Below are 6,000 nucleotides of genomic sequence, written 5' to 3' on the forward strand. Positions count from 1 at the left end.
AAATAATTCTATATTTTAAAAATACATCCAAATTTTTCGATAAAATCCTAAATGCAATTTTCACAATCTAGATTACTAATAGAAATTGAGAGTTCCTTACAATCACCAGGCGACGGAATTGAAGCACATGCGCGGAAATCGAGGTGATTGGTGCGGTAATCGAGATGGACAGAACTTCGAAGCGGCTGATTTTTGAAATCGACCTGGTGGTTTTGAAGATCTCGATGTGCTCGTCTCTTCTCCCTTCTACAGCGAAAGGCGGTTTGACCCCGAAATCGATGAAAACTGAGGTCGAAGTTAAGAAAATCTCCGTATAAAAATACGGCTGATTTTTGACTATACGGGGTGAAAAAGACGAGAAAACGGAAGGAACTTGGTTGGGTTATGTAGAGAATGAGGCTGCGGACGTTTCTCCCTTCTGCGTCGGAAAGCGATTTGACCCCGAAACGGACGAAATTCGAGGTCAAAGTTTCGAAATTTTCGTATCTAAATACGGTTGATTTTTGACGATATCGGGTGAAATAGAAAGTGAAATGAAGATAGGTTAGGTGGGTTTTGTAGAGAACGAAGCTGTGGACCTTTTTCTCTTCTGCGGCTATCGTCGAAAGTGGACCGTTTGCGAGAGATCTGAAGTGGAAAAATCGGAGGAAAAATAAATTTCTTTTTTTTTTCGTTTTTTTTTTTCGCACTGTTTGGACGAGTGGGGAAGATGAGATTAAATTTTTTTTTTTTAATATTATTTATATAATATTTGGGACGAATTCGGTATTTCGCCTATTGTTTTGATCGACGATAACTTGGTCATTCGGTCTCCAAAACTGACAAACGAATACTCTATTTCGCCTAATTTTTCATTCCGGATCTAATGGTATAGTCAATTTCTACAAATTATGTCTCCATCAAAAATTTACATTTTTGGCCTGACGTGACCCATAAACTTGATGTCGTTTTCGTTTTTGGCGATAATTCAACTCCCTGATCTCCAAAAATGACAAATAAATAGTCCATCTTGAATAATTTTTCGTTATGAATCCAATGGTGTGATCGAATTTTAAAAATTATTGCTCTAACAAAAAATCACTGTTTTAGCCTGGTCCGACCCGATAATCGAGGATTTTGCAACTTTTATATTCGGACTCGCATTTGAGCATGCTTACAGGCTAAACTATGTTTTTCGATCATTTTGAATCTAATGGTGAGGTCAGATTCTATTAAAAATGATCAAAACAAGGTCCCACAGTTTTACCCTAAGTCCCACTTTCAAGATTTTCTTAAAATTCCACTATTTATTTTCCTCGAGATACGAATTAAAAATTCGGGGTGTTACAAATTCAATCACATTTTGAAAAATATGAATTCGATCTTTAGTGCCATGTGCGCCAAAATCAATGAGTCGACTCATCAATTTTAATCAAAGAAATTTGATTTTTTAAATTATCACGTGAACTAAAATCAGTGAGTTAACCCACAAATTATTAATCAAAGATTTGATTTTCTTTTTTAATTACCACATGCATCAAAATCAGTGAATTAACCCATAAATTATTAATCAAGAAATTCGATTTCTTGAATCGCCATGTGAACTAAAATCATTGAGTTAACCCACAAATTATTAATCAAATAATTGATTTTTTCGAATTGCCACGTGAACTAAAATCAGTGAGTTAACGCACAAATTACTAATCAAAGAATTGATTTTTTCAAATTTCCACGTGAACCAAAATCAGTGAGTTGATTCACGTGCCCATTTCATAAAAATTTCGATTTTAAACTTTTAATGTACACAAAATTAGTGAGTTGACTCACGTGTCCATTTAATAGAAAATTTCGATTTTAAACCTCCAATGTACACAAAATCAATGAGTTGACTCACGTACCCATTTCATAGAAAATTTCTATTTTAAACTTCCAATGTACACTAAATCATTGAGTTGACTCACATGCCCATTTCATAAAAAATTTCTACTTGAAACTTCCAATGTACACAAAATCAGTGAGTTCACTCACAATTTTGATCAAGGAAATCTTGATTTTCTAAAATCGTCACGTGCGCCAAAATCATTGATTTAACTCACATATCCATTTTATAGAAAAAAATCTTTTCAAATTTCTAATGTACCCAAAATCAGTGAGTCGACTTCAATAATTTTGATCAAAAAAATTTTGATTTTTCAAAATCGTCACGTGCATCAAACTTAATGAATTAGCCTATACATTTCGTAAAATCAATGAATTGATCCATTAATATTAGAAAATGAGGAAATCGATCCGATAATATTAATAATCAATTGGTTGATCCATCAATATTTCAAAAACTTTAAAAATTATCATTAGTGCTACATATACTTAAAAAATTGATGAATTCATTCGAGTACATAAAAAATTATGAAATCAAGAATAAATAAATAAAATAAATAAATAAAAGTAAATAAAAAAAATTACCATTGCTGAATGATTTCGAATGCTTAGATTCCTTCAACAAAAACTCGAAATATCTTATGAGTAGTGCCGTGATCTTACGAGTTTGATGTGTGAATTTTCCTCCAAAATTAATTTTTTTTTTTTGTTGTTTGTATGGATGAAAGAAAGATGTAGTGAAGATGAAGAAAAATAGAGAGAGTGAAAGAAAGAAGATGATTGGGGGGTATCTTTTATTCTTGATTTTTTTTTTGTTTAAAGAGGATGAAAAAATGTTAATGGAAGAAGATGATTGTTGTAGGTTTTTTATTTTTATTTTTATTTTTTAAAAAAATGGAGGAGAAGAAGAAGTGGGATTGCCGTCCAACGTGGGAGAGAAGAGTTGAAGACGTTAATTAAGAAGGTGTGACTTTTTTTTTTTTCAAGAAAGAAGAAGAAGGTTGTTGGTTTAATGGTAAAAAAATATTGCTATTTTTTTTGAAGGGTAGCCTTAAAAATGGTTTTTTTTTTTAAAAAAAAAAAAAATTGGTGAAGAAGAAGAAGTGGGATTGCCGTCCACCGTGAGAGAGAAGAGTTGAAGACGTTAATGGAGAAGTAGGTGTGGTTTCTTTTTTTTTTTTTCAAGAAGAAAGAAGAAGGTTGTAGGTTTAATGGTAAAAAAAATGTTGCTATTTTTTTTCAAGGGTATATTTGATTCTCACCCTTGACATGTCAAACTTCAACTCAACTTTCATGCGGACTACTCAAGGTTTTATGTTATGTGGCATGAAAGGAAGTTTTTGAAATGGAAAGTTTATTCCTTAAAGTGTGAATAAAAAAATCAATCGTCAGAAGCAAATTTGATTTATCGTCATGAATCATTTGTGTTTTGATAAGAAAGTGAAGATGCGGGACATGCAATTCGAAGATTTAGCCTTCAAAGAAAATCGAGCACTGTCTCAAATTTAAATAAAGAAAATTGTAAATCCAACAAGGAAGGTCCTTTCATCACCAAGATAAAATTGTTTGGAAAAGCTGTTAGACTTCAAAGATCATAACGACGCCAAAATGCTGGAATTATTCAACCTTTGCCAAATTAAGCGGTAATATATTTAAGAAGGCCTGCTCAGATTTTGCTGAGACCGGCAGAGATTATTCTCGGAGTTTTGCTCAGATTTTGCTCAATTTATGCTCAGATTTTACTCACTTTTATCCAATTTTTTTTTCAAACGTTGCTCGGATTTTATGTTGACCTTACACAATTTGCTATCCTCTTAGCATGAATGTATAGAATAGATGTGTACATTTTCAAAATCATCACATAATGGCACACACGTGCACTCTCATTGCATTTGCATTAGTCAAGGAGAATTTTCCAAAATTCAAGGATCTGACATTTTTCCAAGGAGAGGTTATCCTCAAGGATCTGGACGCTTCGACAAATTGTAGAATCAGACTGCAAAATGAACTGTCACTAGCTTTGGCATTCGGATGTCACACTATCTACCACAATAGATTGGGCATCTAGTTTGCTTCCACCCTCTGCCAAAGAGGGGCATCTATATACACCCCATTTTTTCATTTGTCTAATTCGATAATTCGTCACCTGGTTATTGTGGATTCCTAATGATGAACATAAAAGAACTCGAAGGCTTGTGAGTACTGCTTGATTCCTTCTGTTTCTAGTTTCTTTTCATCCCCTTACTCGTCACGACTCGATATAGAAGTTTACGCATGCTTAGGATCACTACATCTTACGCCTGACTTAGCAAACACTTACGAATAGGTTCGCTACATAGTTCAATAAGTTAGATACTTCGCTACACTAGGAAAATATAAATTTGAAATTTAGAAATAGTTACAGAGTGACTGAAAGAAATCTCACGCTAAAATTCTAAAAAAATCCATAAAAAATCATCAAAATGACGAAAATACCCCTCATAAATTTTGAACCTCCAAAAAATCTCGAAAGTACTTCCATTGAACTCAGAATGTGATTTCGAGTTTAACAGGACTCAAATCGATGAAAACAAAGAAATTCAAGAAAAATTATCAAAAATCGTAAAAATGACCAAAACCCCCCTTAACATCCAACTTTAACATAAAGACCTTGATCCCTATGAAAATAAAATTTAAATAAAAAATTAAACCAAAATAAAATTCAAATTGAAAATTAAACTAAGATCTAATTGAAATCCAAAATTTAAAATCAATTTAAAATCATAAAATCAAATTAAATTTCAATTAAAATACAAAATAAATATTATATTTAAATTAAAAATCAAGAAATCAATTAAAAATATAAAATCAAAATAAAAAAATAAATTAAAAATCAAGTTAAAAATCATTCAACCAATCAAAATGTAAAATTAAATTTTAAAATCAATCAACCAAATCGACCAATTAAATATATTATATAAAATCAAAATCCAATTAATCAACCAATTAAAATACAAAATCAAAATCAAATTAAAATTAAATCAACAAAATCAAATTTAAAAATTAAATTAAAATATAAAATCAAAATCAAAATTTAAATATCAAACTTAAATATCAAATTAAAATATCGACAAAAATCAATCGAAATTTAATTCAAAATCAAATTGAAAATCAAGTTGAAAATCATTCGAATCAATCAAATCGATCAACCAATCAAAATAAAATCAAAATGAAATTAAAATTGAATCAATCAAATCAAATTGAAATTCAAAGTCAAATTAAAAAAATTCAAAATCAAATCATAATCAAACAAAAGTCAAATTAAAATTCAATTGATTAAGCAAAGTGAAAATTAAAATCTATAAAAATTTTAAATCAAAATCCAATCCATCGATTAACATTGAAATTAAAATTCAATCGACCAATTAAAATCGATCAACCAAATTCAAAATTAAAATCGACCAATCGAATTCAAAATTAAATCAATCAATAAAAAAAAAAATTCACTCGATCAAATTGAAATTCAAATCCGATTGAATTAAAATCGAGTTCCAACAGACCGATCAATTTAATGGTCTATGAAAGATCATTAAGGCGAGTGGCGTGGGATCACCACCCCCCATTCTCAAAAAATAAAAAAATAAAAAATAAAAAATGAAAGAAAGAAAAAAAACGTGGACACACATTTTCTTTTCCAACTCTCTCTTCCCCATGTCTTCCATCTCCTTCTCTCCAATTTCTCATAACTACCCTTGTCCTTCACCATCTCTTCCATCTCTCATGTTTTGATGGTAGAACCACCATTAAACTTATAACATTCTTCTTCCTTTTTGAAAAAAAAATCACACCTTCTTCACCATTAACGTCTTCAACTTTTCTCTCCCACGTTGTATGGCAATCCCATTTCTTCTTCTTCTCCATTAAAAAAAAATATTTTTGAGGCTACCCTTAAAAAAAATAACAACATTTTTTTACCATTAAACCTACAACCTTCTTCTTCCTTCTTGAAAATAAAATAAAAAATTCACACCTTCTTCTCCATTAACGTCTTCAACTCTTCTCTTCCACGTTGGACGACAATCCTACTTTTTCTTCTTCTCCATTTAAAAAAAAATATTTTTGAGGCTACCCTTAAAAAAAATAACAACATTTTTTTTATCATTA

This window comes from Akebia trifoliata, chromosome 10, assembly GCF_017979445.1.
Source record: "Akebia trifoliata isolate Shusen 1 chromosome 10, ASM1797944v1, whole genome shotgun sequence".
NCBI lineage: Eukaryota > Viridiplantae > Streptophyta > Magnoliopsida > Ranunculales > Lardizabalaceae > Akebia > Akebia trifoliata.